The sequence below is a fragment of the Dysidea avara genome, chromosome 8 (genome assembly GCF_963678975.1).
Source record: "Dysidea avara chromosome 8, odDysAvar1.4, whole genome shotgun sequence".
In the NCBI taxonomy this organism is placed as follows: domain Eukaryota; kingdom Metazoa; phylum Porifera; class Demospongiae; order Dictyoceratida; family Dysideidae; genus Dysidea; species Dysidea avara.
Window position 1 is genome coordinate 5356883 of NC_089279.1, and position 9334 is coordinate 5366216.

Sequence of the window (9334 nt, forward strand, 5' to 3'; positions counted from 1 at the left end):
ATAGTGTTGTATACGTAAGCTAAGCAAGATTCTCAACGCCGCTGTTAACCATATAATTACCTAGCCTACTATACATCATTTATAATATTTAACTTGGTGTTAATCATATTGCATGTTATTGGATCTACAGATGTCGTGATTCGCATTAATTTTGGTCACCAGCCAAATGGTTTGTTTCTAAAAATAAAAGGTCTACATGTATGCATACAGGTCTACGTACAATATAAGGTCTACATTAACACTTCAGTCTCAACTTCAAATCCTTCATTAATCATTATACACACGGAAGCAGCTAAAAAACTCACATGGATTCTAAAATGTTAAACTGCAGCTGCTTGGCTCTACAATGGGCTTAAAACTAGTTATCCATAATCTATTGTAATAGTACACACAGTGAAGTCTGTCTGATCAGGTCACCATCTGCTGAAATTGTGCCACCCATGAGCCAAATGTATAATCCTCTGTGAAAAATAATCTACATCATCTAGCCTAATACAGCCACCAGCTTATAAGGTGACTCAGGTGAGCATCTGAAATTTTGATCATGACTAGTGTATACATGGTATATACCTGCAATGAATTTGAATATTACTACAATACAGTTAACAAAATTAAAAAATTCCTCAATATAATACATAGTGCTAACTTAACTTTTGGTTCTAACTTCTGCCTTGCAGTTTCCTTAAGGCCACTTCATGTCAAACTTTAGTTTCTGGTCACCCGCCTGCATGGAAAACCTGGAATCCCAGTTTATGAGGATTATTTACAGGTACTTAAATGCATGTGAAAACCAAGGACACAAATTTTTTAACACTGCAAAATATTGAGATACTCTGATAGGACAGTCACTCTACCCTTAACTCTAATATTAGGTATAATTATGCCGCACTACTAAAACGTTACGTTTCTGACTATACACCCTGTAGTTTTGTCCTATTATTAATGTTTCCGTTACCAGTAACCAAAGTAGCTTCAATATGTAGCATTAACTATAACATCAGATAGCTTCAATTTCCTAACAATTCAGATGTACGTAGTCCTCTAACGATTAATCTAGTAACTTTTCTAAATTTCAACTTCCTTATCACTGAACACAGGTACACTGATTTGAAAGCTGGTAACATTCAATGAGCTCAAATTTCAACTTTTCCATGATTAAATAACTGTATAGTCCTACACTGACAAGTGGCAATCCTTAGTTTAAACATTAACTTCCCACATGATAACTGAAAACACTATAGCCTGGAGCACTCAATGATTCAAACTTTGACAGTTACTTTTCTCTAGGTTCACTGAAAAGAAGGCTGGAAACAGATAGTGGGCTAAGACTTCACATTTGAATGGAGACTTTCTGGTGTGTACGTAATAGTTTAATGTCATTTTGGATCATTTGAACACTCGGATACTTTCCTAGCGTATACGTAGCTAATGAGACATTACACTTGGAAAGTAAAAACATGTTATAGCTATATACAATACGTACATCAGCAGACCTTTAATTCCTATAATATAGTACTTAGCTATACATTGTTGTGCTCAGTTCTTTTAAAGCAGTATAACTAGCCATCAACAATTTTCCTAGTGCATTTTGCAGAAGCATAAGTATGTGACTATAAGAATGTTGGTTAATAAAATCAAGATAAATTGAGCAAATAATAATACTATACAGAGATAATACAGTGTACATGTGTTATCACAGTATATTATATTACTGGTGTATATGTATATAAGATTCTATAGTCCTGATCATCCGCCCGTCTGCATCCTTTTTGTTGGCTAGGGAGTGACCAGAAACTAAGGTATGACTTGGAGTGGCCTAATCATGATTCCTATCTAATTTTTGAATTTATTATGTTTGATTATTGTGTGATAATTATCTATACTGTATGTTGTCAATACTTGCTCAACTTTTTTTAATAAACAGCTGCAGTGTTCATGTGGTACATTAAAATTAACACGCATACTAGTACATGTACAAAACACACATTGCATTGTATGGTAAGTTGCATTACTAAGTTTATCATACTGTGTACAAGAGACATAATGGATGGTAGCTAGCTAGCTAGTGATTGTTCTATTGGAATATAATTGACTGTTTCACTGATAACAAAGTAATCCGGCCAATATTACCCCATTAGTTAGATAATCTATATTCTGTATCACTGCAGTGGAAATATTGTACATGTCAAGTTATAAGTGCACAATTTGTATTTGAAATTTCACATTATAATCCATTAACACGAAACCAATAGGCTTCATTCAGTCTATTATGATTTAAAATTTACCCATTATGATTTATGGGATTGCCAGCAAAATCAGCCCACTATATACCTTCAATTATCATGTACACATGCTGTACATGTACAATAATACAGCTGAACATTAAAAAAAGAAGAAAAATTGACCGGATTTGCAAAAAGGGGTCTTCCACACACATCCAATTTGTGAACTTTGGCTATTCATAACTTCAGATTGGAAAAAGTCATTGCCTTGAAATTTGAAGAGTAGTGAGTACCAACGTCAGTTAATAGATGTAGAAAATTGCAAGTTTGTACCTTCCACTGAGCTATGGGCCACTGAGCTATGGGCTTCCAAGTTCATAGAAATGGATGTGTGTGGAAGACCCCTTTTCGCAAATCCGGTCACATATGCATTACACAATTTTACATAAATATTGTTGTTTGAAAATTCAACCCATGGCCAGAGCCCAATACCAGAACAATCATTATGATAATTATAAATTCTTATACTGGGATTGGTTCTTCTATATACGAATTTAACTGCAAACTTTTTTATTTGCGGGAAGATACTGTGCAATTCTGCTTATTCTATCTGAAATACTGCATTACAGTGTTTATTGTGTATGCCTCCCGCTAAGGCAGAAATACTGCCATGCAAATTAAGTACATAGTAATATGAGTTACGATTGGGTAGGTGTCACATTATAATAAATACAAGTGTATGAGCTGATGAAAGACTGAAGACTACACACATACTGGCACATGCATTTTCTGCTGTAGTGACATGATAAAAATAAGTATGAATATAAAATATTGAGCCACCAACTGTACAATAATGTACCTATCAATGTTATTCCCTACCTACCCCAGGTAAGGGAATTGCAAAGGCAATTTACTCACCGAGACCCTGGGGACAACTTCGAGTTCTAAATCTCTACTACTTCGTATTATTTATCTCGGGAATCATTAACAATATGGTGATTAGTATTGCAAATGCCCCTACCCTGGGGATGAGTTAGTCCCTTACAAATTCCTACCCGTTGCCCAATCTGGGGTAGGTGCATGGGGTGTGACATTGATTCGTGTATAATATAATAGTAAAAAGTACTACAGTCATACAGTACAATGACAGTAACAGTACTGTATAATGATATATTTTTCAATTTTCTTTAGAACTCGGATGGTACTTGAAACTGAGTATGCTATTCTCCTCCTATACAATATACAATGACGATAAGCTAAAGTCTACATACGCAATTATTTGCATCAGCTTACCTAATAATTGCATCGATCTCTCCTTGCAAGTCTTCAGTTTGTGACATGACCACAATTAACTGTAAGGGAAAAAAAAGCAAAATTCATAAATTTGGTAATCCCTGCCAACAATTGCTTAGCAACTGTTGCCATGACAGTTGCTAAAAACATTTCCAGTATGTACTTACCATGCATGATTATTATGAATTTTTGATACATTGCAATTGGTGTCTCAAAATACAGCTATGTGGTGAAATAAGGCTTATAACTTGTTAGCCACTTTCATTACAAACTCAGGCTAACAACTGGTAAGCCAGACTTCTTTATGATGGTACACTCCATGCTAGCAGACTTCTTGTTCACTAGTGTATTGTACAAATCCAATTCTTAATGTACAGATACCAATTTCAAGACGTCTAACTAATAATCTTATGTTTCAGACAATGCATGCAGGGGACACACTCAAAAAAATACACATGAAAATGGCACACAATCGTTACAAAGTAAGTAACTCATGTACACATGCAGGAGACTTTTCTCCAAGCCACACTTTCACAATCCTGTTAGTAGCCTTCTCTATGGCACACATACAACTGGCATATAGTAAGATAGCACATACGCACACAATTACCCAAACACACTGTGACACTACCAAAAAGCTACCATTACAATCCCCTTAACGTATGTAAGCCAATACTCCAACAGTAAAATACCACGTACTATTGGGGTACATACAGGTAAGTCGCACTTCAACTACATCATTAGAGTGTGACTGAAGCTACAGTGTGCATAAGGCAAACTCTCTATACGACCCAAGATTGGCAGGCATTACAATAATAATAAACAATTAAGAAAGTTGTCAGTGCTACATAAGGTCAGTACCACATGTGTACATCAACTTGCTGCCTCAACCTCACATGATGTGACACAAAAGTTCAGAATACCATATTACTAGAAATCTAAGGTGCCCTGTAAATGTTTGACGTATGATTTAACACATTTTAAGGAATCAGTATAACAAGTGTTAAGCCTGCTAGCTACTTTCAATGAAACTTTATTTTAGCAAGAACATCAAAGAAATTTTTGATCACATTGAATAGTAACAAATCATTTTCAATGGTAGGTATTAATGATCACATCTAATGTACAATATAATGTGATCAGGTCTGACAAAACCAGGCTTATAGCCCGTCAAATTTTGATCACTTTTCAAAAGTCTGACATATGTATAATAATAACTTTCTCGCTGAACATGATAACAAATTAACATTTCGACCACTTGTGTGGGAACTTTACAGAATTGTTATACCTTATAAAGAACATTAAGTGTTGTGCATTTTTTGGGCTATAAGCCTGGTTTTGTCAGACTTGGTCACATATCCAGTCAATGGCTCACCAACTGAACAAACTCTTTGGGATTCTTGACCGAGACTACCTCTTGTCACTTTACTTGGACAACTGTATACATAGAAGTAAAGGCATCCAAACACCATGATTTAACACACCTTGTTTGTTTACCTGGAGTAGTCATCGTACGCAGGGGACTGCACTACTAAATAAAGATGTACATACTTATTTGAATGAGTATTCAACAGTTACTATAGCAACACCCACACTGATAATTTGGTGAAATTGATGGTATTATATGCAACACTATATGGTAGTTACCTTGTCAGTAACAACTACTGTGCCGTAGTACACATAAAAACTTCACAGCCACATCATTTACCCTTCACTACTCACATTGTCACATACTAACACACATAAACAGACTACACTAAAACATGCAGGCAAAACCAAAAATAATTTGGGTTGCTGTATGTGTGGTCACACCTACTGGCCCAGGTACCAGCACTGGGATACCCCTGTGCACTAATCAGGTGCTACAATATAAGCATTCATGTACACGATAGGGCCCCCACAGGAGTGCTGTACAAGCAAATGTGTGGGTGCACAAAGTTTCACTATTATACGAGACATGCAAAGTTTCTTTCTCAAGAAAACAACAACAGTGACAACAATCAAGCATCACTGAGAATTGAAGTTATAGCAATTACCAGGTTGGTGAGCACACACAGACACATACACATACACATACATGTTCACACACACAAACACATACACGTGTACACACACACACACACACACACACACACACACACACACACGTGTACACACACACACACACACACACACACGTGTACACACACACACGTGTACACACACACACACACACGTGTACACACACACACACACACACGTGTACACACACACACACACACACACACACACACACATACACACACACAGAGTACAAATATATACATGTACACTTGACATAAACAATGGGAGTTTAGAGGGACTAAGTTGCCAAAACTTTTTTTGCCTATTAGCTACAATATGTTCAATAATGATTATACGAAATTAGTCAACTTTATTTGCTAAACTTGTGTGCATGTAAGTTCTTGGTAATTCTTGGTGGGTTGGAAGAGCTTATTCACGCTTAAAGCAAGTAAGGTTCCTTTGTCTCTGCCCACTGGAATACTGGGGATGCACTGCTCAGATGCCAGCATCAAGGGTAGGACTGGTAATAAGTAGGACGCTATGTATAACATGTCACATAGGTGAAGACACGCATGGGTATTAACCCACTAAGTTAGCGACATAACATACAGTAACAGTTGGAATTTACTGCTGCAGTTAATGCCAGGTCCCACTAATACAGCTGGGTAGATATGCACAATAATTTTTTTGTTCAAACAAGCAAGAAATTGGGTACAAGCACATAACGTTACATTATTTTCCAAAGTGCCTACACAAGGCGTTGGTGAACAATTGTGAAGATTCAGTGAAAAAGGGATGTCCAGCTGTTAAGTGATCATATGACAATATACGGCCACATAAACACACACTAAATAATTATATGCACTTTTACCTTTCACATGATCCATTGATCCATGATCCACCGGTCCATGATCTGCTAATACAGCACTACTTTTCCTACAGATGTAGGTGTAACAAACACAGATTAGATTAGCAGCTTTGAAGTGTGCAGCCGGATGCACAATATGGATATAAAGTACACACTTCCGTTTGACCTCGCCAATACAAAGTACAGCAATAAAATGTGTGTGTGTTGTGTGTGTGCGCATTGCATGCATGCGTGTGTGTGTGTGTGTTTGATACATATATCATTACATATGTACACAAAATGGCCATGGAAGAGGTTACAAAAAAAATTAAGATTCTATAGCTATGTAGCAGACTGCAGTAACCTGCATTGCAAAACTGTTGAAAACATTTCTGTGCGGAAAACACACATACACAGACTTTCAAGAGAGCACAACAAGATAGTACAACTGTTACTATAGTACAGCACACATGTAAGCCATCAATCTGTGCAAAAACAAGTCCATGCTTTCTGCTATGGAATACCAATTCTAGACACATAAGTAGTCATGGATACTAAACATATAAGGAAGCAAAGGGTACATATCACTTGCCACTAATGTTAAACACTATAAAAACCGCCCCAAGTGTAATATAAAAGGTATGGTCAAGCATACCTCACAAACATTTCTGCTTCTTTTGAGGTTCTGAGGCTGCAATTTTTCCATATGCTACTGTGTGATTGACTTGGGATCAGTCTAGTGTAAGTCTTTTTACAGATAACTCAAACATCCCTCTTTAAAGGTAGGGACGTAGTGGGGTTTCAACAAGCTTCTTTGTCCCAGCACTGGGAAATTTTAGTGATGCACCAATTAATTGGTAAATAATCAGAAATCAGTTTATCAGCCAAATTTCAGCAATATCAGTAACAGTAATTATTAGCAGATTACTTAGTTGATTAACTTTACTGCCATTGTTTTCATCAAAAATAAAATAACAAAATGTGTAAAATTTTGGCAAACATCGGATCGGTATCGGCCATTGATTTCAATATCGGCTAATGGGATAAATCTCTTATTGGCACATCACTAGGAAATTTGACACTAGAGTTTGTTAAATCCCCTGCCCCACCCTACTCCAAGGTGGGGAGGTGGACACTGATAGGTGCATAACACATGACAGGTACATTGCTCTCAACAGTGAAAAAAGAAAGCCTACACTTCAAGTATCAACTAGCTATAAGCCATACCCTATTTATCTGCTAATGTGGAAGCCAACCTCAGTGGTAGCAGATATACCTGTGCCACTACTAGCTGCAGACTGATGAAGCAACTCTTGTCTGTACCCAAAGTTCAGAAGTTACAGCCATAGATTCATGTTCCAACACAACACAAGCGGGGAAATGGGAGTGCTTCTTAATTTTCATCAGTCTAGTAAATGATCTAGCCACCATAGACCAGCTCACTGAAAGGCATAAACTTGCATGGGTAGGATGGAGGCTAGCAGTGGCGTAGCCAGACTTTTCGCCATGCCTGGGCAATGGGTGGGCAAGCCATTTCCCATGCAACACACGTACACATGCCCATCTTCATATGGACATCAATATGACATTTTTAAAATGCATTATGTATGATCCTACACTACTGCATGCAAGATGACTAATTGAAGCGAACACCTAGCTAGCTATTGGCCTTCTAACATATTACATACATCTAGCTACATATGTCTTAATACCAGACTACAAAGATTCTTGAATTAAAGCACGAGGCGCTCTATCACGTGATGACTATGCTCTGCCACTACAGTTGTTAGCCTAGAAAAGTGGAAACAAAAAGAAAAGAATTGCTGACTGAACAAATACTCCATACCGTTTGAACTGAGCAGTATCCACACGGATAGATGGGTGCTAATTTCACAAATACCTCTAGACTGCTTTGCCTCCCGAGTTTTTACCACACCAATAGCTACCGTGATCACTTAATCCAAATGTAAATCGTCCAGCCCACTATAGTGAAACCAAATCTTTGTCCTTTACTCCTTGCCACAATGCTGCGCGGTTTTTTATAATCACGTGATCTTGCTTCTATTTATTGCCTTCTCTATTTGTGCATAATCAAGTTACTAGTAGGGAAAATCCCTCGGATAACCCCATCTCTGTTTAGCCAAAAAGAAGGAAACCATCGGCGAAAATGGCACAGTGAGTGTTGTATAAGTTGTGCTATACTTATTCTTGTACAGTGACTAGTTAAGTAACTTTAGCAAAATCTCGAGCTATCCAGCCCACGTCTTTATAATTACTCTAGGAGCTGATGGTGGGGCAAAGAAGTCTGATGCCCGGGCAATGCCCTGGCTTGCCCGGGTTTGGCTACGCCACTGGAGGCTAGGAGCTATACCCATGAAAGCTGGACCGTACGTACCAAGGTACGTACCCCTCTTCCCTCTATAGTGAGAATTCACCTTCACTCAGCTTCTGGTCTGGTTCAGCAACTGAACAATCATTGTCATAGTCACCCTGACTCACTTCTCCACAATCACTACCACGTACTGTTCACCAGGTCATCACGAAAACACCTGAATCAGTATCCGCTAGAGAATCCTGATCTACAACAGTACAAGCGCCCAGATAGTATCCGTATATCTTCTACCAGACACTTCGACCATAACAGTTTAATAATTGTATTTTTGGACTAGATTTGTTGTAATTAACCCCCTTTTTGTTTTGAGGGTCCCCCCCCCTCCTGGATGTAACCAGCACTGAGTGCTGTCTTTCCAGTATCTAATCATAATCATAATCATAATATAGTTCAAAATAAGGCCTTGTGCACTATTGAACTATATGGTCAAAATAAGTACGAGAATAGGTTGAGTCATGTCCGCGCCTGTATTATCTTGCACGCCGGAATCTCGGTGCATTGCAAGAAGCCATGGCCACTCCTAGCATGGATGCATCA

The 9334-nt window shown here is 37.8% G+C and overlaps 1 long non-coding RNA gene across 1 annotated transcript; it reads right to left on the reverse strand.

Moving 5' to 3' along the window:
- Positions 1-3319: 3319 nt before the first annotated feature.
- On the reverse strand, positions 3320-9039 carry LOC136263777 (uncharacterized). Its single transcript, XR_010704784.1, has 6 exons — positions 8841-9039; positions 6430-6494; positions 5000-5046; positions 4891-4952; positions 3516-3574; positions 3320-3453 (listed from the first exon to the last, which is right to left on the reverse strand). It is a non-coding gene; the product is annotated as an uncharacterized lncRNA (long non-coding RNA).
- Between the last annotated feature and the right edge of the window lie 295 nt (positions 9040-9334).